The 25,305-nt window shown below is 43.2% G+C and overlaps 1 long non-coding RNA gene across 1 annotated transcript in view; it reads left to right on the top strand.

Annotated features, from left to right (window-relative positions):
- Positions 1 to 25,305, top strand: part of LOC137356585 (uncharacterized) — a 208,299-nt gene that overhangs the window by 69,867 nt on the left and 113,127 nt on the right. The window contains exon 3 of the long non-coding RNA XR_010971097.1: positions 24,347 to 24,439. This is a non-coding gene — a long non-coding RNA (uncharacterized lncRNA). The remainder of the gene's footprint in view (positions 1 to 24,346; positions 24,440 to 25,305) is intronic.

Raw genomic sequence — 25,305 nt, 5'->3', positions numbered from 1 at the left:
ACTCTGAACTTGGAATTTTAAATTTGCTACTCATCTCCAGTTGGCAGGCTATCAAAGTCTTTGTTGCCTGGCTAAGATTATTGTCATTTGGGATTAGATTCACAGTATTCAACAGAATAGAAGCTTTAAACAAGCAGTTTGTTGCAGCAAACTTACTGGAGCAAAAAAGAACGCTTTGAAGTTTCAGTCTCATTCCAACTCAAATTGAAAGTGTATGATAATATTATAACTTTGTGCACTGTGGTAAACATTTATCTGCGGGTATCATACCATGAATCTCAACCTAGTCTCCCATTTCACTTATAAAATAAATAAAATTTTCAAATTGCAATAAATTATTTATTTTGTGTACAATTGACCAGATTAATCTAATTATATATAATGCCCATTGTTCAAATGTGGACCTAAGAGCAGATTTCTTTGGGGAGGGAATAATATTGAGAATGATATGAGGGTTACCTGTTTTCAAAATTTCTATTCAAAAGTTGCATCAAACATCTGGGTAGATAGAAAAGACCTCAGTTTAATATTCTTTCCGAAGAACAATCCCACCAACAGTGCACTGTGGTCGCCGTGTTAGGTATGAGCTCAGATTACACCAGATGGAAGCTGAAACCAGAACATGCTGCTTCAAAGATGAGATACTGGTAACTGAACTGAGCACTAATGAGAAAAAGGGCAGTGGAGCTGTAAGGATACTGCTGGTCAGGGAACTGTTGTCTCCTCATGTTAATTCTACATCGATACATTATAAGAACTCCCATCCATGGTATAGGGTGTCAGGAAAGTTCACCTTTACTCTCCACATTACAGCCGTTATTTTTCACATCCTAACCTCTTAATAGTCACATCTCAAGCCTCATTACTAATACAGCATTTGCCCCCTAACATCTATATTCTCGTGCTCTTAATGCATATATTGGATCTTGTTTAAAATATCTGATCAATTTACTTCACCTGCATGATGCTTGTGTTTTTAAATGGTTAGAATGTTCATGGAACTGGCCTTGTATAGAAGGAAACATTTACATACGAACATACGAATTAGGAGAAGAAGTAGGCCATTCGGCCCCTCTAGCCTGCTCTATCATTCAATAAGATCACGACTGATCTGTTTTTGTCTCAAATTCCAGACTTCCATTGCCCCTGATAACCTTTATTCCCTTGCCTAAGAAGAATCTATCTACCTCTGCTTTAAAAATATTCAATGACCCTGCCTCCACCACCTTCTGAGGTAGAGAGTTCCAAAGTTTCACAACCCTCGAGAGAAAAAAATTCTCCCCATCTCTGTCCTGAAAGGGTGACCCTTAACTTTAAAACAGTGTCCCCTAGTTCTGAACTCACCCACAAGAGGAAACATCCTTTCCACATCCACCTAGTCAAGACCGTTCAGGATCTTACAGACTTCAATCAAGTCTCCCCTCACTCTTCTAAAACAAGCCCAATCTGTCCAACCTTTCCTCATAAGACAACTCACTCATTCCAGGTATCAATCTAGTAAACCTCCTCTGAACTACCTCCAACGCAGTCACATCCTTCCTTAAATAAGGAAACTACACACAGTATTCGAGATGTGGTCTCATCAATGTCCTGAATAACTGAAGCAGAACATCCTTACTTTTATTTTCAATTCCTCTTGTAATAAAGGATAGCATTCCATTAGCCTTCTTTATTAATTGCTGTACCTGCATACTAACTTTTTGTGACCCATGCGGTAGAACACCTAGATCTCTCTGCACCTCGGAATTCTGCAGTCGTTCTCCGTTTAAGTAATACTCCGCATTTTTATTCTTCCTGCCAAAGTGAACAACTTCACATTTTTCCACGTTATACTCCATCTGCCAGATTTTTGCCCACTCACTCAACCTATCTATATCGGTCCATATTGGTCTGCATCTGTAGAATATACTGTATATTTCAGCCCTCAGCTTCTGTTCCTGATGCTATGACCCTGAGGTGGCAGCAGAAACTTGTAAACACTTCCTGTCTTGTGATTGGACAAGAAGCCACCCGGGAGAGCTCAGTTCCTATAATGGTGGCTGTTAGTTGTGGTAAGAGGAATTGACAACAGTAATGGAAGATACAAACTGCAATTGGAAAGTACAAATGGAAAATCACAGAAGCATTAAAAATCAGAAACCAGTTGGCTAGAAGGCTATAATGATCTCTCTGGAGTCAGAATGATGCTCTCGAAATGGCCAGGTTTTCCTCTCACAATTCATATAATCTTTGCCCCTCGAGTGTGCTAGAGCTTTGTAATATATTTCCGTTCATCTGTTATTCTTTTATCTTTATTATGGTGCACGCAAACATAATTGTGTGCATAGTAATGGATATGGAATAGATCTGATTGCAGTGTGGTTTAGTTAGAAGGAAGTGTTTTGACGTTGAATTGTTTAAAATGCAAACTTCGTTTCCAGAAACTAATCCTAATTTGTTCCGAGGGAAGCAGAGGAAGAGGTTACATCCTATGAACATTAATGCTTTCAGGTATTCAAACAAATGGTCGACATGAAATAGCTTTTATGATAACTGTTCTCATTATCTGACTAAAAGCACATCAGAAAAATACAATAAACAGAATTTACAGATGTCCAGCAGATGGAAATTTCAACTCAAACAATTTATGTGCTAATAAAAAATATGCATATTACAGAAATTGACAGCGGGCAAATATGATTTAAGCAACTGTATGGTGCACAGCTGAATTCCTACAAGCCCATCTGGGAAATAAGCAGAAAAACATTTAATGTAAGTTGCTGAGTTTTTTTGGTTTTTAAAATTGCAGTTGAATTTGGCACTGACAATCAAACGTGCAGTGCTTACAGCAAGTACATCGATTTTGGTGCACAATGAAGTGTCATTTGTAGAAGAGCTGCTTAGGAAACATCTAAAGAATTCTGAAAATTAACCCAGCCATTCAGGGCCAGATTTAAAAAGCAACACGTGGAATAGTGCCTTGGGACGTTTTACTATGTTAAAGGCATTATTTAAATGCAAGCTGTTGTTGTTGTAACTGTTCAGATGTGGCTTCCAATGCACTACAATGCCACTACATTACAACAGTGACTACACTTCAAAAATATTTGATTGGCCGTAAAGCACTTTGAGATGTCCTGAGGTTGTGAGAGGCATTATAAAGTCTTCCTTTCTTTCTATAAGGTGGCTGGGAAAAAGAGCTTCTGATGCATAGAGTTGGCTGCAGGCCAATTCTACTTTAGGGTTTTCTAATTACTTTCCAAGGTTTTCAATGAGAAAAAAATCATCTTCACAGCTTGCTGACATGACCCTTAAATACTTAATAGCATTGCCTTGCATCCTTGGAACTCAATTTTAAGAACCTTTTTCTTTCCTTACACCAAATATTGGCTGCAGTTTAATGTGATGTCACACCAACAATATAAACTAAGCCCATTGTCTTTCATCTGGTTAGTAGTTTAGTAACATCACACCAAACAAGCAGAAATGCTTTTGAACTCCTGTTGTCTGGGATATTATTATACATGATATTGCTTCTGAGAAGGCAACCACTCTAATGCTACCAAAGTTGGCAGCAGGGTGCCCTGAATATCATACATACTGCTGCACAGTCGAACGCACAGGGAACTCCATAAAACCAAGAGAAAAGCAAAGTACTGCAGATGCTGGAAATCTGAAATAAAAACAGAAAATGCTTAAATTACTGAGCAGGTCTGACAGCACCTGTAGAGACAGTAACAGAGTTAAAGTTTCAGATTGATGAACTGAGTTCTAATGAAAGGGCATTGAAACCTTTAATTCTGTTTCTCTCTCCACAATCTGCCAGACCTGCTGAGTATTTTCTAGTGTTTTTTGCTCTTTATTCCATAAAATGCTTATGAAGACTCTGGGGCAAAATTGGACTTGGTAGCACCTGTCTTTTGGGTGCTATGAGGCCCTTAGGGTTTCAAAATGGTGTCTGCAGTACACGTGTACATTTCTGATCTGAAGTGCCCTGGAAACCATATTGATAAAGGAGTTAGCGTGCCACATGTAATGTCCACTTGAAGTATGCAGAGCAAGCAGATCATGACGTCAAATGCTAATTTGACACCAGCGCTACCATTTTGGAGCTCTACACTCCAGCCTATGCCCTCTCTTAACCTCACACAACTGAGGCATATTAAGCAGCATGGAGGACCCCCACCGCCCCGGCACTATTGAAAGTGTCATATAGGCCCCCACCTGCCAAGAATGAGGCACATTAATTTTGCCACATGGACATTACATTTCAAATTGTTGCTGTGAAGGAGAGAAGGCCTGTCACAAGGGGTTTCCAGGCCCCTGTCTGGAAAGACATTTTTGCATATTAACAGACAGTGCTGGTAGACAAAGGAGCTATTCCCTGCTCCAATTCAATCCACAAACAGACCTGGTCAGACCAGTTAGTCACATGACTAACCTGCTTGGCAGTCTCGGTTTTTTTCTGAATTGTACAGTTTTGAACTGAGAGGGCAGAAAGCTTTTGCTCCTGGATTGAAAAGACATCTCCTGGCTGGCTTGCCACAGCCTGTCCTGTTTGCTCCCATCTCTTTCTCACGGAACTCCAAAAACTGACTGAAGACTCATGAACCCCAAGAGAGAAAAGTCTCCTACAGTGAACAAGTTTTAAGAAGAATACTGGGCCCCAACGAGAAGGAAGATTCACCTACAAACAAGGACTCTACAGTGAGCTCGAAGACCCATAACAAAAACTTTTCAGATATTGCCTCAAACTTTTCCACTTTATTTTTCTGTCTCTATTTGCATGTGTGTATCACATTTACATGCTAGAGTGGGGCACAGTATGTATCCTTAGACATTAGCCGAATTAGAGTTTTAAGTTTAAATTTAATAACATTTCACCTTTCTTCTTGAAACCCAAGAAAACCTGTTTGTGCTTATTTCTTTACCTTATAATTGGAAAGAGGTGAACAAGGATTCCCCAAGGGGGAGCGAAAAACAGTGGGCTGAATTTTACCAGCCCCTTGACGCCGTGGGTCGTGGCGGGGGGGCAGGTAAAATTATGCAGGGAGAGGCCCACCTCAGACCATGGCATCGAGAGGGGCCCACTGCATATTACCAGCAGCTGGGGGACCACGGTGAGGCCCCATGCCACCTGGCGACGGGCCCTTCATCAGCATATGCAAAGTAACATTAATCATACGTAAATAAACTTACCTGCAGGTGGCGGCCGTCCCACGCTGAGATTATGGCCGCCATTCTTGTTTTGTGCACTTCTGAGGCAAGAACCTGGAGGGAGGGGGGAGGAATAAAATTTTCAGGGTGGGAGGGGTGAGGGCGCAGGGAAAACAAATGCTATTGGTTGTGTGAATGGTGGGAAGGGGTTAGGGCCAAATGTTAGAAGGTTGGAGGGGAAAGTTCATAAGAATATAAGAACATAAGAAATAGGAGCAAGAGTAGGCCATTCGGTCCCTCAAGCCTGCCCCGCCATTCAATAAGATCATGGCTGATCTGCCCCAGACCTCAACTCCTCTTTTGTGCCAGCTCCTCATAGCCCTCAACTCCCCAATATTACAAAAATCTATCTACCTCTTCTTTAAATACTTTCAGTGATCTAGCCTCCACAACTCTCTGGGGTAGACAATTCCAGACATTCACTACCCTCTGAGAGAAGAAATTCCTTCGCATCTCAGTTTTAAATAAGTGTCCCCTTATTCTGTAAGTATGTCCCCCTCGTTCGAGATTCCCCCGCCAATGGAAACATATTCTCAACACCTACCCTGTCAAGCCCTTTCAGAATCTTGTACGTTTCAATAAAATCACCCCTCATTCTTCTAAACTCTAATGAATAAAGGCCTAACCTGTTTAGCCGTTCTTGATAAGTCAACCTCTTCATCCCAGGAATCAGCATAATGAATCTCTTTTGAACTGCCTCCATTGCCAGTAGATCCTTTCTTATATACAGGAACCAAAACTGTACACAGTACTCCAGGTGTGGCCTCACCAACACCCTGTACAGTTGTAACAAGACTTCCCTATTTTTAAACTCCAACCTCCTAGCATTGAAGGCCAAAATTCCATTTGCCTTCTTAATTACTTGCTGTCCCTGCATGATAATTTTTTGTGTTCCATGCATAAGAACAGCCAGATCGCTCTGTGCTACACCTTTTCGGGAAGAGAATAAAGTTTTTTCTGAAATTAGGTGCCACTTAAATGACCATTGTGGGGGAGGAGGTTGTTGGGGAAGGGCCTCCATCACAAAAATTTTTATTTGATAAGATTTCACAATCTACCACTTTAAATATTAAAATTGTATTGGAGAGTTTAAAGCCCTTTAAAAATGGCACTGGTGCCTGCATGAAGGTGCCGGACGCTGTTGCCGGGGATGTGGTGACTTCCCCCTTACATCATCGGGGTGGCCACTCCGCCCCCTCTATTTAAATGAGCCCCCACACGTAATATCGCCACCATTACAATGCGCCGCCGCGAAGAGTGGCGCACTCGTAAAATTCAGCCCAGTGTGTTTACAAATAAAGTCCTGTTATAGTAAGACCAGGTAAAGTCTGAAAGGGAACCTCTTTCTCACCTGGTCGTAACAAAAGGGATCATCAACCAAGGGTAGTTGTTGGTTTATTTCTTCTGGCATTTGCTGCAATTCTGCATGTTTTTTGGTGTTCTCCATAGTTGTTTCAAGTTTCAAAAGTCTACAGGCAGTGGTCTTCCAGGTGCTGAAGGACGTTTTGCTGATTTCAAGGCTTCTGCCTAAACCAGTTGCCCACAGACATGCGCTGGTAGGCCTTCCCCTTGGAACGCAGCATGTCTGGGAGAATGAGCAGAGGGCACACAGAGCAGGAAACTCTGCTGGAAGATGGAGAGGAAGAGGGCAGAAGGGCTTCGAGCAGAAGGCCATTTTCACCCATGCTGTGCAGGGAGCAATTGTCCTACCTGCATTTTAGTGATGACCAACATTTGAGATGTTTGTGCTTCAAAAAGGAGAACATCACTGAAATCTATCAATTATTACAGTCACAATTGCAACTCAGAGCAGGGCGAGGACCACATTACCAGTGGCTGTGAAGGTGGCCGTGGCTACAACAACAACAACTTGTATTTATATAGTGTCTTTAATGTAATAAAAGTCTCTAAGGAGCGTCACAGGAGCATTATGAAGCAAAATTGGGCACTAAGCTGCACAAGGAAATATTAGGGCAGATGCCCAAAGGTTTGGTCAAAGTGGTAGGTTTTAAGGAGCATCTTAAAGCAGGAAGGCAAAGTAGAGAGGCAGAGAGGTTTAGGGAGGGAATTCCAGAGTTTAGGGCCTAGGCAGCTGAAGGCAAGTCCACCAAGTGTGGAGAGATTAAAATTGGGGATTCTCAAGAGGCCCGAATTAGATGCTTGCAGATATCTTGAAGGTTTGTGGGGCTGAGGAGCTTGCAGAGATAGAGAGGGACAATGCCTTGGAGGGAGCTTGAAAACAAGGATGAGAATTTTAAAATCGAAGCCTTGCTTGTCTAGGCATGTTGGGTGAACAGGTCTTGGCATGAGTAATGACACTCGCAGCAGGGTTTTGGATGACATCAAACTTATCGAGGCCGACCAGGAGTTTGTTGGAATAGCCAAGTCTAGAGGTAACAAAGTCGTGCATGAGGCGATGAACTTTTATGTGTCTGTTCCTTCCAGGCTGCTGCTGGAGATATTAGCAGCATCTCACAGTTTGCTGTGCATTATTGCAAAGGGAGGTCACTGAGGTTCTCTATTCAAAGAGAGACAACTTCACCTCATTCGCTCTTGCCAGAGAGAAGCAGGCCGAGTTGACACAAGGGTTTGCAAGGATTGCAGCCTTCCCCATGGTGCAGGGTGCCAAGAACTCCATGTACGTTGCTTTGCATGTTCCTCATTTCAGCTCTGCCATGTACCTGAACTGAAATGGATTCCACACTCTCAATGCCCAGCACGTTTGTGACCATAGGTCACTGCCCGATATCCTGGCAACAATCATTATGTCTTCATTCTGTGGCAGTCCACCATACCAGCTGTATTTCAGCAACCACAGCAAAGCAAAGGGAGACTGCTGGGTGACAAGGGCTCTCCACTGTTGACATGGCTCGTGATGCCTGTTGTAATCTACATACATGAGCACAGCATGCAGGCAATGAGAGCCTTGCTGTCTCAAGAAATCTGATAGAAGAAAGCACTGGCATCCTGAAACAACAATTCCACAGGCTGGACCACTCTGGAGGAGCTCCGTGGTAGTCGGCTGAGCTGGTTTGAAGATTTGTTGTGGTATGCTGCATACTGCACAACTTTGCTGTAATGAGAGAACAACCACTACCTATCGGATGGGAAGCTAAGGGATAGGAGCATGAGGAGGAGGTGGCAGAGGAAGAAGAGGAGGTGAAAGAGGAGGATGAGGAAGTGAGACTGCAATTTAGACGGCTCCTTTCTCCCCAGGCTGTACATGAACAACTAATTCAAGGGAAATAACAGTCACCTCAACCCCAATTCTCCATTTGCTAACAGTCCCACATACCTTATCTTGCTTCCGTCACTCATTATCACATCCTTTCGGCCACAATGCAAAAATAAAAGCCAACATAAAATAATCAGTCCAAATAAAATTTATAAATTAAATCATGTCATATTGCATGCAAAACTAATTATCCTTGCTCACTCCCTTAGTGTCTATCTTCTGTGTGCCTTTGCCTATGCAGTGCTACCCCAGTGGCTGCAGCATGGTGGATGGAAGAGGAGGAGACTGTAGATGACCTTGGAGGGTGGTTCTAAGTAGCTTTTGGCCTAGAAGGCCTGGTTTCAGACTGCACCAGATCAACATGGCTGCCGCAGTCTGGACTGGTTGGTTGACAGGCAACAGCAAGGGTACTGATGGAGTGGCAGTGGTGGGAACACGAATGCTGTTTTCCTGAGAGAGGACAGCAGGTACGTGCTCCACAGAGCCACTGTCACTATGCTGGGCAGCGCCTCAGCAATCCTAGCAATCTGCTTGAACACATTGTTGGATTGCTGTGATGCCCTGCAAACCCCTTTGAAGACTGGTTTCAAGAACCAAGATGGCAGCAGTCTGTAATACTCAGATGTCAGGTGGTTCCTGCTTGGACTACAGTGGAAGCTGAGAAATTGGCCATTGATGCTGCCTTATGATTGGTCCCATAATTGTGTTGACGGAGTTGGCCAACAGCTCCACGCTGAGAAAGCATGGGCTCCAAGCTCTGCGCAAAACCCTGTGCCAAGTTGGGGCCAGAGTCTTCCATGCTCCTTGACACTAAATGCAGGTTTTCTGGCAGGTTTCCCAATGCACCAAGCATTTTAGTACATACACCCATCAGCTTTCTTCTGTAGCCTGATCCATTGAAGTCCTCATCTGAATCCCCTGCAGCAGAACTTGTGTGTGACCTTGTCCTCCAGCATGCGCTATCCTTGCCCCCCCATCCACCTGCCCTGGCTGCAGCTCATGCAGCACATTCATGCCCGGTGTGTCACTTTGTGGCGATCCCACCTCTATGCTCTTTTCTAAGCTGCATGCAGTGTTGGTATCTGAGCTGGTGTCTGCGAGTATGAAATTGAGTGACGGTGTGTCTTCATCATTATTCTCTTCCTGCTCTTCCATCACTGCCAGTCAGGATGCAGTCCTTGGCATCCGAAATGAAAAAGTGATAAGGGTAGCATTGTGGTGAGAGAAGAGGAGAAAGTAAGCGGTGCATGCTTACACCATCTGCAGCTTGTAACTAAGAAGAGATTGTGGGATGGAGGAGAAGTAGGATGTAAGAAGGAGGATTCGGTATGTGGAAACTGACATTTTCAATGGATTCAGACCTGTCAGTGGTCATGGCCTCAGCAATGGTCCTTCCCATAATGGCCAGCACCATCTCTGGCATATCAGTCAGAACATGCAGGCCTGGCTCTCCCCCTCCTGTTAGTTCCTGCTGTCTCTGGTTGTGAGCCACCTTCTCCTGTAAGAGAGGGGAAGTGTGTCAGTAGTGTCCTGCAATAGGTTTGGGTGAAGAGTACCATGATGAATAGCTAGCAGTGTGAGATGTGTGTGTGAGGCTTGTAACAGTGCTAAGTGCATGAGGGGGAGTTGAAGCATATGAATATTAGGTATGAGTCCCGATTGATAGAGATCGTTGGTAGGTGAGTGAAGGGGTGATGGTGATTTGAGCAGTGACTGAGGCTAGTGGTGGCATTGGTAGGATATGGCATTTAAAGGTACATTCACTGACCTTGATCACTCATGTTAATGTTCCACACAAACCTCATGTCTTCCTTCATGGAGTACAATTGAGAATAACTAAAATAGTGTGATCGACACACTTCCAGGGATGGTGGGGTCGATCAATCGATAAAAGTGTTGCTTTGTTGGACCAAATGACCTTTATGTAAAATTATTTTTAGATTTCTTTTGATGAAAGAGATGGAAATTACCAACCAAATTAGATTTGTAGGAAAGCAACATTTGTTTTAGCTTTCCTCCTTCAAGTGGAGCCGTCACCTTCTTAAAGATCCTAGAGATAGTTATCACGCTGTAGATCAGGGGTTCCCAAACCATGGTATATGTACCCCTGGGGGCATGTGAGAAATCTAATGGTGGGGGGGTGTTTGACAGAAATTATCTAATGCTGGATTTAAGGTCTAAATCAAACAATCATTTTTCCCTCTTTTTAAAAAAATTCAATATATTTTCATTTTGTGCGTGTGAACAAATGAAAGGTTAGGATGCTTCCTGGTGGATGTTTGTTCTGCCTGTTGTATTTTTCCTAAATGCAGGGGCATGTGGTGTGGCCCAGGGGCGGGCTGATGATTTGTCTCGCAGGGCGGGTCTTGGTGTCATTTGGACACCAGCGGCTCCTCAGCCTGCTCATTTTGAGCTTCCTAATGCAGATCGGAGGGCTCCATGGCGATCTGGTCCTCTTCAGACAACTTGGAACTTGTAGGGTCGCCTGAGAAATGTACCGTCCGGGGGGAGGAGACCATCAGCCACACTTACCTGGTCTTTTGCCTGGGGAAGCAAGACAAGCTGCCAACCTTTCCTGAGAGTGCAGGATTTCCAGCTGGAGATGGACTTGCAGGGTTAGCAGGGGCAGATGGATCTTCAACTGCTCCAGACTACTGACTTCAACTGACGACCATGTGGAGATTTTACACCCTGAGAGGGACCTGGTTCCTCTGGGATCCTACTATAGATTGGTGCAAAGGCGCCAGGAGGGGCCGGTGAGGCTGTATGTTTCCTGGTACCACATGATGTGGGGCAGAGACTATACTGAAAACTTCAATCATTTCGATATAAAATTCAGAGAGTTTCCAAACTTTTGTTTTGCAAAAATCACAGAATCATAAAATCATAAAATCTGCACGTCATTTAACACTCCATTAAGGAAATATTTCATTTATATTTTATATAAATGTGTACATGATGGTACTAACATTTAAGAGTATTGTCTTGATAAAAAAAAGTTCAATTGCTTTGTGTGCAGGTACAACACAAAAACCTGAACAGCAAATTCAAACAAAAGCTTGCATTTATATAGTGCCTTTAACATAAAGAAAAACATCCCAAGGGACTTCACAAATGGAAGTTGGCAGGGAAAGGGATGCGTGCCCTGAAGGGAGAGATTAGTAGGAGAAGACCAAAACCTGGCCATAAAGATGGATTTTGAGAAGACTTTTGCAGGAGCAAAGGCTGGTCGAAATGCAGAGGAAGTTAGCAGGAGAGTGGAGCCAACTTGTAGAAAACGACTATGACTCAGACTATCCACTACGACTCCAAACATTATGTGCCTATGCTCGAACAAACAACCTCATTCATCACATTAATGGAGAGTAGCACTACTAAGCCATTGTTTAAGTTGTTTATTTGTATTATAATTTATAAATTTAGTACAATGCTTGGGCATTAAAGCGGTTAAAATATTAAAACTGTATGCTGGTAGGGGTACGTGGGCAGTTGGCAGATCTGGAAGGGGGTACACGATAAGCAATGTTGGGAACCTCCGCTGTAGACCATATCTTGCTTCGGTTTTATTTCTTATTAACAAAATTTTTATTTGTTACAGATGTATAATTGCATGTTCTGATCAGAAGAAATCTAAACTGCATTGTTCATTCTTAGTGCTTTTGCCTGTTTATGCCACAGTGTATTTTTACGTTTGGCTGTTATAAGTTTTTTCCTTTAAATGATTTGGTCTTTTTCTTACGACCATCACTTTTTAAACCTACGTAAAAAGATCTCCTAGCTTGTGCTATAAAATAAACATAAAGTGTGGGATATGAATGCGACTCCTGTGAGAAGTGTGTAGCTTTCCTCGGGGTACGTAAGGCCTCGGTCTGCACAAAGTGGAGTTTATTTGTGTAGCATTATGGCAGTTAACTTTAAGTGTTAAGTGTGTCCATGTGTTGGCAGAGTGCGCATGAACTTGAGAGTCCTGTTGCATTAATAGGGCTGATCTTCCTGAGGGATGTGTGATAAATTCTGACTGGGGTTAATGTAGTATGACAGACCGAAAGCCAAATTCCCTTTAATGTAGTCTCATTAGGAAGCTCTGTTGTAGGCATCTTCCCCCTAACTCTGAGAGCATGTGTGCCAGAACTGGTGGGATACCACATTGCCAGCTGCCGAACATGACATTTCTGACTATGTTGCTGAACCCCAGCAGGTGACATCTGTGCAGCAGCCTTTCATCCTTGCATACTTTGGATGGCTGGATACCTGCATGGTGTAAGAACCCTAGGAGGCTCAAGTGAAAGGAGCCAATCTGTTCCTCCCAGCTGGGCTTTCATATCTGCGGGCTGTGGATTCCCATACTGCTGATCTCAATGTCAACACTTTTGCAGTCAGTACTTCTTTGTCTGTCCCAGAGTCATCTGATGTCCACAGGCAGAGTCTGGCCATACATAGAGCATAAACCATCTGAGCATTTGGAACCAACAGCTATTGCAATGCATCGCCATGGTTAATGAAGCTCGTCAAAATGTACCATAGTACTGAAAAAGTCAGTTGTGTTACAGTTTAGCTTATATTACAAAAGACTGAGCCTGAGAGTTGGTTACCTGTCCTAATGTCGATTTATGTGTTTGATAATAGTCCTGTGAAGTTTCTTGGGATGCTTTACTATGCTAAGGGTACTATATAAATACAAGTTGTTGTTTTTGGATAGCCTGCATATATCCATGTTGGATCAATGCAGATAGCAACGGTCACCTTCTTTCACTTACCTTATATAGGCCTTGACTCATTCTGAGGCCTTAATAAAAGTTTTAGGCCTAATCGTCAGGCACTTGAGGAACCTATAATGGTGACTTCGCCTCTCTCTGGTGTTGCAGCCAGTGCCCGGTTGAAGCACTGACACATTTCTCTGGCAGCAGTGACCCCTTGGAGAGCCCATTCTGCATTCTTCAAGAGTTGTTGCCCAAGAGAAGGGGTTGGAGTCACACAGAGTCAGGTGGGCAGTGAAATTCCAATCTCAATATGCCCCAGAGGAAGATCCAGCCCACAGACTCATAAATGGATGCTGCTGTGATTGTGTTTCAGGACAAATGATACAACTGGTGTGGCAGATAATCCCAGTTTTCCCTTCCTTCTCATTGTTGGGTGATCTAGTAGCCTAGTTGAGAACAAATGGAATGAATCCAATCAAGACAATAAAATACCGCATCTGTCATTATGTGATGAGACAGACAATCTTTGGTTTGATTCAAGTGCTCAAACACCCAAGTCATATATTTTCCATTCATTTTTATGTAAGCTTATTTTCTCCCCACTATGTGAGCCAACATTGTCCAGCCAAGTAGCTGGAGGCAAACTGTTCCTGGGCATGTGTCATTCATTGTTGCTTGAGGTATATGAGAGTGATCTGGAGTGATTAGTTGACAATCACCTGACCATGGTGCAGAAATAGAAATGATAAATGCTCATGAAATATCACTACTAATGGCTGTAATGTTAGATGGTCTCATACAGTTTGATAAGATTCAGCATTATCCATGTTCCTAAATATAGATTAGAAGTATCTTCCTCCTAATTTTTAGTATTGTGACGGAAAACACACATGCCAAATGGAAATATTAATTTAGTCATATGGAACACTGCTTGAAATATTTTACTGAATATTACAAATAACTTTTAAAAAGCAGAATTAAACAGTTAAAGATGGCCATGCACCATTTGCATATGAGAAAACAAAGGCTGGCGGGGAGAGAGAAGTAAATTACCCAGTCTGGAACAATGTGGGTGCTCCCTGATTCAATTAGTGAGATTGGTTTTGTCAATAGTGGTGAACAAAAGCCGTCAACACCCTTTGACTTTGAAAAGGCCAAACCAACACCCCCTACCAAGTATGTCTGAAGGACTCTGAAGTTCAAACAACCCTCCAAGAACTCTTCTGTTCAAACAAAGAGGTGATCACATGACATACCTGCTGATCTAGCACTGAATTTGTGAACTGTGCCTCAGAGTGAAAAAGAGACTTTAACTGAACTCCAAGGAAAAAGCATCTCTCTCGCCATCTCTCTCTCCAGCACATCTCAAGACTACAGAACCTTACAGCAACCACCATGAAGATAGATAAAAACCCCCTTCGGCCTTCTGGAACTAGAGAAGCAAGCCTGAATTGTGCATGTGGCCCCAGCGAGAACTCCAAGATTTTAACTTCAATTAAGGACATTGAAGCTCAGTATTTGAATTCTATTTGTTACAACCTCCTGTTATGACCATGTGAGAAAGGGGTCTAGGGGTTCCCTCTCAGCCTTTTCCTGGTTTGGCTGTAACAGGGTTTAATTTTTAAGAGACTGTGTTTTAGCTTCCCTTTCAGTGAATCCTTGCTCACTGCTCTCTAATTGTAATAGCACAGAAATCACAGGTTTTCTCAGATTTAAAAAAGAAAGGTGTAAGTTTATTAACTTTAAAACTCTAATTCAGTTAAAACTACGAAAAATATGCGACACTACCACACTAGCATGCATACACAATAAATGCACATGCAAATAGAAAGAGGAGGAGAAAGAAGGAGAAAGATTTGAAGTAATAGCTGGAGTTCAGTTACTGGTTTTGGATTTGATGTAAAGTCTTTGATTGAAGTTAAGTCTTGCAATTCTCATTGGGGCCCAGTGCATACTTTCAAACTTGTTTCGCTGGTATTCTGTCTTGAGGCTTAAATTACTTCCGTGGGTCCCTGGAACTATGCTTGAGAGACAGAGAGAGAGAGACAGGGAGAGACCTTCCTTCTCTTTTGTCTTCAAATTGCAGTCTTTCTCTGTGGTACAATTCAGAAAACCCCCCAGGTTGCCATCAGGTTAGTCATGTGACTAGCTCCTTCTTTGGAACAACCTCTCCAGCGAGGCTTGTGGATTTCCCCTAAGCTTACTAGACACTCTCAATGGTGGGGGCGGGGGGTGGGGGGGTGGAATGCTGGCTTTTACACATTCAATGTCTCTTGATAAAAATCCATCGGGCTCATTGAATTAGAGAGGCACTCCCATTGTCTTCTTCAGGCAACTGCCTTTTAGAATGTAAATGTGCAGCCACGTTTTCAGCCACTGTCCTTTAGAATGCAAATGTGCAGCCATGTTTTCAGCCACTGTTGTGGTCTTTTTAAACAAGTTTTTTCAAGTCCAGTAACAGTACAAAAGTAATGTTCCATATGACGAAATTAATATGTCTCATTTTTGGTAGGTGTGGTTTCTGTCACACTCCCAACTCTTTCTTCCCCTCTGTATCCATTTGTACATGTGTGTGTGCCTCTCGTACGAATGTGAGTGTGGCTGAGTCATGTATTATAGTAATTTTAACCGGATTAGAGTGATAAGGTTAATAGACTTACATCTTCCTTGTTTAAACTCAAGAAAATCTGTCTGATTGGTCCATTTGGAATTGTAATTAGAGTAACAGGAGCAAGTGCTTACTGAATCAGTAAGTTAAACCGCAGTGTTTAAAACGATAACTTCTGTTATGGTCAAACCGGAGAAAGGGTGAAAGGGGAGCCTGAGACCCCATCCTCACTTTGGCGTAACAGTATTTTTGAATGGTGAGCGAAGAAAACTGCTGACAAGGCTGAAACATAAAACAAGGCGACAACTCTCTTGAAAATCTCAGTTGATTATTCAAAGACACTGAGCAGTAACTCCAATGGAACAAATTTTTGAATGGATTGTTGCATATGCTGAGTGATTGTGGACCATCCTCACTTTTGATATTAAAAAGTACACGCAGGGAAGTTTAAAACAATGTGTGTGATAACAGCTCCAATTTTGCAGTTTAACTGTAATCCTGTTGAACCAGATACAGAAATCTGTGTTTGGACTTGTAAATGACTGAATGCGGACAGTTGTTCAGTCATACCCAATGATGCTATGTCAAAAGAGCCATATGTGTGCACTGGGGAAAGTTTTATTACTGGAATGATTAATGCGGAGACAATCTTGGCTGCTTGGTTTGACATCACTGCTACCATTTCTGGGTCAAAAATTTCCCATCATTGCTCAGGACATCACACCAAGCCAAAAAAAAGACCTATTTGGCCTCACTCTTTAGGAGTGAGCCTCAATAAATGTAATCAATTTTAACATATACCATTCTTAGAAAGGTTTTGCAAACAGCCTCATTCTTTATCAACAAAAATTTCACTCCCCAAGTCTGCGCTGAAGCTGTGTTCAATCTGATCTGCTGAGCGCTTTCTAACGTTATGGAAAGCAGATGCTACTACCACGCCTCTCCTAACATTAAAAAAAGGCAGCTGGGGGCGCAAAGCATGAATGCACAGAAGTTTCTACCATCATCTGCAATGTGAGTGACAGGGCATAGCATAACTCAGGCCTTCCTGGCTGTATTTGGCACTCAAACAGCTACCAGTCTCAGATTGAAAGTGTAGTATTAAAAGCAATAAAGGGGGTAATTTTTGTGACCCAGGCAGGAAGCCTTGCCCTCCAGTAGTGCAGTAGGGATAATTATTTCATCTGAAGCTATTTTTGGGCCCAGAATCAGTGCTCTGCAGGCAGTGTACATGCTCTGACCAGGAAGCCCAAGGTGGGCCTGAAATTGGGCCTTGGGTCTCATTTCAATAATTTAGGTGAGATAACTATGCCCACTTTAACAGTTGGATTTTGGAGGAGGCACCCTCGCAGAAGTGCTGGGGTGGGAAGTGGCAGGTAGTGACTTTCGAGGAGCCTCCCGGCTTCACATGAATGTTTATTAAAAATTTAAATTTTTCTTTTCATTGTTGGCCAGCTCCCTCGTCATATCCATACCAGGAAAACTAAGCCTAATTTCTCAGAGGGGATCTAAAACAACATTCAGCTCTCATTAGCACATGCACAGGACTTAATGCCGATTTTCGGCGGCCACTCCGGACATCGAGCGTTTTCAGTCGTCCTTGCACCCCAGGTCTACAAAAGCAGGCACCAGAATGACCAATGTCTATTCCCATATTGGAAATTTGGGAATGTAATGCACATAAATATTGTGACCATTAATTCAAATGGTTAGAAAATCACATGCACCCGCCCAAATTTCTAACATGTTTTTCCAGTGGCTGAGGCTTCATTCAGTCAGAATATGACCCCTAAGTCTAGCCCAGTTTCTCGCTGAAATCTTTTTAATCATGTAACCAATTTTCCATGAAGTAGGACCTAGTCTGTGTTTCTGCTGTTGCTAAACATCATTTGTACACTGTAGTCTTCTATTCACATCGCATTTAGAACTCTTTATGTTGGTCTTAGCTGCTTGAGCGTGAGAGAGGAGAGAGTAATTGGAGATAGGATGGTATTACTAATGCCTGAGATTTTAGATTTTCTTTCTCAGTGCTAATGATGCATGACTTATTAACAAGTCTCAAATGAGATGAGAATTTAAAATCATTTTCCCCCACAGATTTATGGAACAGACTCCTAGCAAAAGCAATTGGTGCTGTGTTGATTAATTCCTTCAAAAGAAAGGATATATAAATCTGGTTGCAAATGGGATTTGAAGGTTATAGGAATTAGGCCAGGGCGAGATGATCAAGTGCTCCATGGAGCATCTTGTGCTGTTGTTACCTAGGGGAGTGTGGGGCAAAATTGTCTTCTGTGAAAACCGCCAGCCAGAGTTCAATTGAAATGTGGGGATGGACAGTTAATGCAGAATTCACTTAACTACCTTTGGAGTGGGGATTTCTTTTTATTCCCTTTCCTCATCCATTTGCTTCGCAAACTGGATACTGATTAAAACGCCCAGGTGCACATTATTCATCTGTGAATATTAACAATGAATGTTGGCAGGCTAATATCAATGCAAGGTGGGACAACAACCAAATTTATTCAGTTCTCACCCAAGTCCATACACACAGAATTCTATCAATAGTGAGAAACTTGGAGATGATTTTTTCCAGCCTAACCCTGTGGTGCTGAGAGCAATTCATGCTCAGGATATGATTGGCATGGCATGGCTGGCATTTATTGCATGGAAACAAAGTTAGGTCAATCACAATGGTGCTCGACTGGGGTCACATAAAGCCCAGAAGGATAAGGACAGCAGGTTTCTTTCCCCAAAGGGCATTAGTGATCCAGTTGGGTTATTATGACAATCCAGCATCCTCATGATCACTTGTACTGGTACCAGCTGTCTATATCCAGATTGTTTTTTTAACTGAATTCTAACCCTCAAAATGCAGTAGATGGGATTTGAACATATATGCTCTGTATTATCACTCAAGGCTTCCAGATTAATTGTGCAGTGGCATAACCATGACTCTCTACCATACACTCAGCAATTGTAATACCTTGACTACCACAATGGCTGTGATGCAACAGGGGGCCTGAACCTGAGACCTTTCTTTGATGACGTGATTGACAGGCGACATCGCTGGCAGTACTCAGTAGTGTAGACTGTCTAATGATCTAAGTGCCTCCAAGAGGAAGCCTCACCTGCTGGGAGTGCACATTGGAAACTTGGATGTTTATTGTGTATTATTTTCTGAGGTGCCACAGCAGGGGGGAGCAAGTTGTAAAACAGAATAACATGATTTCTTCTCCTGCCAACCAGCCAGATTATACCCAGGTCTGACATCTGTCAATATCTAGAGTTTAAAATTCTGCCCTGCCCATTGAGGCCACATGATGAGCATATTCAATTGGACCATCATCAGGCATTGCCTTCATATCAGAGCACTGGTGGGGAAAGATCTGGGAAAGCAACTCAGTGAATTAGGCAGGAGGTTGGATGAGGGGGGAGGGGGAAGGGTGCTTGTGTGAACTGAAGGGGAGGGAGTGTGAGTGGTTAAAGAGAGCATGAACTGGGGATGGTTCCTATTTGAAATGGAACAGTCAGGTGAATAATAACCAATTTTAAAGCAATTTTCAATATGAAGCCATAAAACAATCAGACTTAGCAACAATGCACCAGTTCACATTCATAATATCCCATTATTTCCCTGTATGAAATGAGGGAAAACCCCTTGGCGGGACAGGTGATGTGTCACAGTTGCAGTATGTGGGAGCTCCTGGATGCCATAGCAATCCATGGCAACCACATCTGCAGTAAGTGTCTGTGGCTTGAGGAGCTTCGTCTCAGAGTAGATGAGCTGGAGGCTGAGCTGCAGACATTGTGATACATCAGGGAGGTACACTTTGTTCCAGAAGGCAGTCACACCCCTTAGGATAGGGTCATCTGTTTTGGTCAGTGGCCAGAGACAGGAGAGTGTGACTGCGAGCCAAGCAGGTAAGGGGATTGAGAAGGTGGAAGTGCCATAGCCTCAGCCTTTGCAATTGAGCAGCAAGTTCGAGGTTCTTGCAGCTTGTATGGACAAGAGCGACGGTTGTAGTGTGGATGAGCAGACTGACCATGGCACCATGGTACAGGAAGTTATTCAAGCGGGGGAAGCATAAAGGAAAGTAGTAGTAGGGGACAGTATAATGAGGGTGATTGACACTGTTCTCTGCAGTCAAGAGGGAGAGTCCAGAAGGCTGTGTTGCCTGCCTGGTGTCAGGGTTCAGGACATCTGCTCAGGGCTGGACAGGAACTTACAGTGGGAGTTTAGTTTAGTTTAGAGATACAGCACTGAAACAGGCCCTGCAGCCCACCGAGTCTGTGCCGACCATCAACCACCCATTTATACTAATCCTACACTAATCCCATATTCCTACCACATCCCCCACCTGTCCCTATATTTCCCTACCACCTACCTATACTAGGGGCAATTTATAATGGCCAATTAACCTACCAACCTGCAAGTCTTTGGCATGTGGGAGGAAACCGGAGCACCCGGAGGAAACCCACACAGACACAGGGAGAACATGCAAACTCCACACAGGCAGTACCCAGAATTGAACCCGGGTCGCTGGAGCTGTAAGGCTGCGGTGCTAACCACTGCGCCACTGTGCCGCAGTGGAGGGGAGGGGAGGGGAGGGGAAGGATCCAGTCGTCATGGCCCGTGTAGGTACCAATGACATAGGCAGGACAAGGAAAGAGGTTCATAGTCAGTATGAGGAGCTAGGCACCAAATTAAGAAGCAGAACCTCAAAGATAATAATCTTTAAATTGGCATAGGACAAATAAGATTAGAGAAATGAATGCGTGACTCAAAGACTGGTGTGGTAGAGTTAGGTTCCGGTTTGGGGGTACTGGCGTCAGTACTGGGGAAATTGGGGGCTGTACCGTTGGGACGGTCTACACTTGAACATGCTGGGACCGGTGTTCTAGCGAGCTGCAGAACTAGGGAAGTAGAGAGGGTTTTAAACTAAACAAAGAGGACAAGGGATCAGATTTGGGAAGGTGTGGTAAATCAAAGTGTAGAGACAAGGCAAGAGAGAATGGTATTAATACAGGAAAAGATAAACAGACCATGACAGGAAGGGACAGTGAGTTCAAATCAAAGAGTAAATCAGATATGGCTAAAGGTTACAAAAATAATAAAAGGACAAAACTAACGACTCTGTATCTGAATGCACGTAGCATTTGAAACAAAACAGATGAACTGAGAGCGCAAATAGAAATAAATAATTACGATCTGATAGCCATTACAGAGACATGGCTGCAGGGTGACATAGATTGGGACCTGAATACTGAAGGGTACATGACATTTAGGAAGGACAGGAAGCTAAGAAAAGGTGGAGGGCTGGCTCTGTTAATTAATCATGGTATTAGCACTGTAGAAAGGGATGACCTAAGTTCAGGAAACCAGGATGTAGAAGCAGTTTGGGTAGAGGTGAGAAATGATAAAGGCAAGAAGTCACTTGTGGGAGTGGTGTACAGGCCCCCTAACAGTAACCACATGGTAGGAAGGGGTATAAAGGAAGAACTAATGGGCAATGGGTCAGAAAGGTACAGTGATAATCATGACGGATTTTAATCTACATATAGACTGGAAAAATCAGATGGGTAAAGGTAGCCTAGATGAGGAGTTCTGAAGAAGGATCTCTCTCTCCACAGATGCTGCCAGTCCTGTATTTCCAGCATTTCTTGTTTTTATTTATTATTGAGGAGTGCATAGAATGTTTTCAGGATAGTTTCTTAGAACAGTACATTCTGGAGCCAACCAAAGAACAGGCTAATCTCGACCTGGTATTGTGCAATGAAATAGAATTAATTAATGACCTCATAGTGAAGACGCCCCTCAGCAGCAGTGATCATAATATGATTGAATTTTACATTCAGTTTGAGGGAAGAAGAGTGAGTCTAGGACTAGTATTTTAAACTTAAATAAGAGCAATATGAGAGCATGAAAGCAGAGCTAGCTAAAGTGAACTGGAAAATTAGGTTAAGGGATAGGTCAATAGAGATGCGGTGGCAGACATTTAAGGGGATATTTCAGAATACACAGCATATATACATTCCAATGAGAAAGAAAAATTCCAAGGGGAGGACCCACCATCCGTGGTTAACTAAAAAAGTATCAAACTTAAAGAAAAAGCATATAATTGCACAAAGATGGGTGGCACGTCAGAAGATTGGACAGAATATAAAAAAAGCAAAGAATGACTAAAGGATTAATGAGGAGTGAAAAATTAGAGTACGAGAGAAAGCTAGCTAGAAACATAAAAACAGATACGAACATACGAATTAGGAACAGGAGTAGGCCACTCGGCCCTTCGAAACTGTTCCACCATTCAGTAAAGTTCATGGCTGAACTGATTACTCCACATTTCCCCCTACCCCCGATAACCTTCCATCCCATTGCTTATTAAGCATCTGTCTACCTCTGCCTTAAAAATATTCTAAGACTCTGCTTCCAGCACCTTTTGAGGAAGAGAATTCCAAAGACTCACAATCCACTGAGAGAAAGAATTTCTCCTCATCTCTGTCTTAAATGGGCGACCGCTTATTTTTAAACAGTGACCTCTAGTTCTAGATTCTCCCACAATGGGAAACATCCTTTCCACATCCACCCTGTCAAGACCTCTCAGGATCTTATATGTTTCAATCAAGTCACTTCTTACTCTTCTAAATTCCAGCAGATACAAGCCTAGTCTGTCCAATCTTTCCTCATAAGACAGCCCACCCATTCCAGGTATTAGATTAGTAAACCTTCTCTGTACTGCCTCCAACATATTTACGTCTTTCCTTAAATAAAGAGACCAGTACTATACACAATACTCCGGGTGTGGTTTCACCAATGCCCTGTATAGCTGAAGCATAACCTCCCTACTTTTGTATTCAAATCCCCTTGTGATAAACGATAACATTCTATTAGCTTTCATAATTACGTGCCGTACCTGCATACTAAACTTTTGCGATTCATGCACTAGGACACCCAGATCCCTCTGCATCTCAGAGCTCTGCAATCTCTCACCATTTAGATAATATACTTCTTTTTTATTCTTCCTGCCAAAGTGGTCAATTTCACACTTTCCGACATTATATTCCATTTGCCAGGTCTTTGTCCACTCACTTAAACTTATCTATATCCCTTTGTAGCAAGAGTTTCTATAGATATTTAAAAAGGAAAAGAGTTAACAAAGTGAGTTTTGGTCCTACAGAAAGTAAGTCTGGGAAATTAATGGAAAAGTAAGGACATGGCAGGTATTTTGCATCAGTCTTCACTATAGAGGATACAAGTAACATCCCAGAAATAGCTGGAAATCAGGAAATGGAAGGGAGGGAGGAACTCAAGAAAATTACTATCACCAGGGAAGTGGTACTGAGTAAATTGTTGGAGCTGCAGGCTGACAAGTCATCGGGTCCTGATGGACTTCTTCCTAGGGTCTTAAAAGAAGTGGCTAGTGAAATAGTTGATGCGTTGGTTTTAATTTTCCAAACTTCCCTAGATTTCTATTAGATTGGAAAATAGTGAATGAAATTCCTTTATTCAGAAAGGGAGGAAGATGAAAGCAGGAAACTACGGGCCAGTTAGCTTAACATCTGTCAAAGGGAAAATGTTAGAAGCTATTATTAAAGATGTTAGAGCAGGGCACTTAGAAAAATTCAAGATAGTCAGGCAGAGTGAACATGGTTTTGTGAAAGGAAAATCATGTTGAACCAATTTATTGGAGTTCTTTGAAGAAGTAACGTATGCTGTGGATAAAGGGGAACTGGTGGATATACTGCACTTAGATTTCCAGAAGGCATTTGATAAGGTGCCACATCAAAGGTATTGCGGAAAATAAAAGCTCATGGTGTAGGGGGTAACATATTGGCATGGATAGAAGATTGGCTGGCTAACAGGAAACAGAGAGCAGGCATAAATGGGTCATTTTCTGGTTGGCAAGATGTAATGAGTGGTGTGCCACAGGGATCAGTGCTGGGTACTTAGCTTTTTACAATTTATATAAATGACTTGGATGAACGGACTGAAAGTATGGCTGCTAAATTTGCTGATGATATAAGGAAAGTAAGTTGTGAAGAAGACATAAGGAAGGCTACACTGGGATATAGATAGGTGAAATGGGTGGGCAAAGATCTCGCAAATGGAGTATAATGTGGAAAAATGTGAAATTGTCCATTTTGGCAGTAAGAATAAAAAAGAAGTGTTTTATCTAAATGGTGAGAGATTGCAGAGCTCTGAGCTGCAGTGGGATCTGGGTGTCCTTATACATGAATCGCAAAATGTTGGTATGCGAGTTCAGCAAGTAATTAGGAAAGCTAATAGAATGTTATCGTTTATTGCGAAGGGGATTGAATACAAAAGTAGGGAGGTTATGCTACAGTTATACAGGGCATTGGTGAGACCATGGGCTAAATTTTACCAGCCCTCCAACGTTGGGGTCGTGGGGGGGCCCGGAATATTCTTCCACGAGAGGCCCGCCATGAGACCCCCAACACCAGGAAGGTCCCGCCCCAATTTACCGGCGGCATGCCCTCGGAGCGCCCCCCCCCCCCCCCGCCGCTCAGCTGCAGCACCCCAATTACCATATATAAAGTGCTACTTACCTTGCCTGATTATGCATCCTGCTGCCTCTCGCTCCACAGTATCGCATTTGACGCTGAATGGGCGACTGTCACGTTCACGAATGAGAACAGCCGTCGGGACAGCACAAGTAGGAGAGATTGAACACAGTACAGGTAAGTCTGGGTATACCGGGGTCTCAACTCTGCATACTGGAAAGGAGGTGGGGGGGAATGGGATTACAGGGGGTACAAGTCTGCAGATGTGTACTGAGCCACTGTGTTTCTGCCCTCTGTACAGGTTGTCCACTCTGTGCCATTGACTGCCTCTGTCAGTGAAGGAGCAATGGCACCCGAGTCACCCTGTATATGGGGAGAGTGTCAGAAACGGGCTGGTGGGCTGATTGATGCAGTTTGTATAATCTTTATATGGTCATGCTGTGCCACGCTTAGTGGGAGCTAAGATGGGCAATACCATGCCAGGCCACATAGTTGATGCATGAAAGCATCAATCTCTGCCCTGTTAGGTACCTTCAAAGAAGTGAAGGAACCAAGTTGAATTGCAACTTGGTGATGGAGATGTTTCACTCTATATGCATTTTTCCACTTGTTGTGAGGATCCATATGCACCGCAGGTGAAACCAACAGGCAGTTGCAGCCCAAATAGAGGCCCCCAGTCATGTGCAGCAGCGGCCCCCAATGAGAGCTCACCACTTCAGATCGCCGTGCGCCTACAGGCCTCACATGACATACCTGCAGATGTCAGAGTACCAGTGTCAGAGGCGACTATGGATGTCGAGAGAGGCGGAGACTCATATCTGTGCCCTGCTCAACAATGACCTGCAGCCCATGGGCTTCGGGGGACATCCTATGCCTGTGGCCCTCATAGTGACAGCGGCTCTTAATTTTTACGCCTCTGCATCATTTCAGGGGTCCACCAGAGACCTTTATGGGGTCACACAGTCAGCAGTGCACCACTGCATCAGGGAGGGCTCCGATGCCCTGTACTGGATTATGTCCGCTTCGCGACAGACCCTGAGAGT

Source organism: Heterodontus francisci, chromosome 3, assembly GCF_036365525.1.
Source record: "Heterodontus francisci isolate sHetFra1 chromosome 3, sHetFra1.hap1, whole genome shotgun sequence".
Classification (NCBI taxonomy): Eukaryota; Metazoa; Chordata; class Chondrichthyes; order Heterodontiformes; family Heterodontidae; genus Heterodontus; species Heterodontus francisci.
Note: the sequence above shows the minus strand (reverse complement) of the source record. Positions and strands in the feature narration are given on the sequence as shown.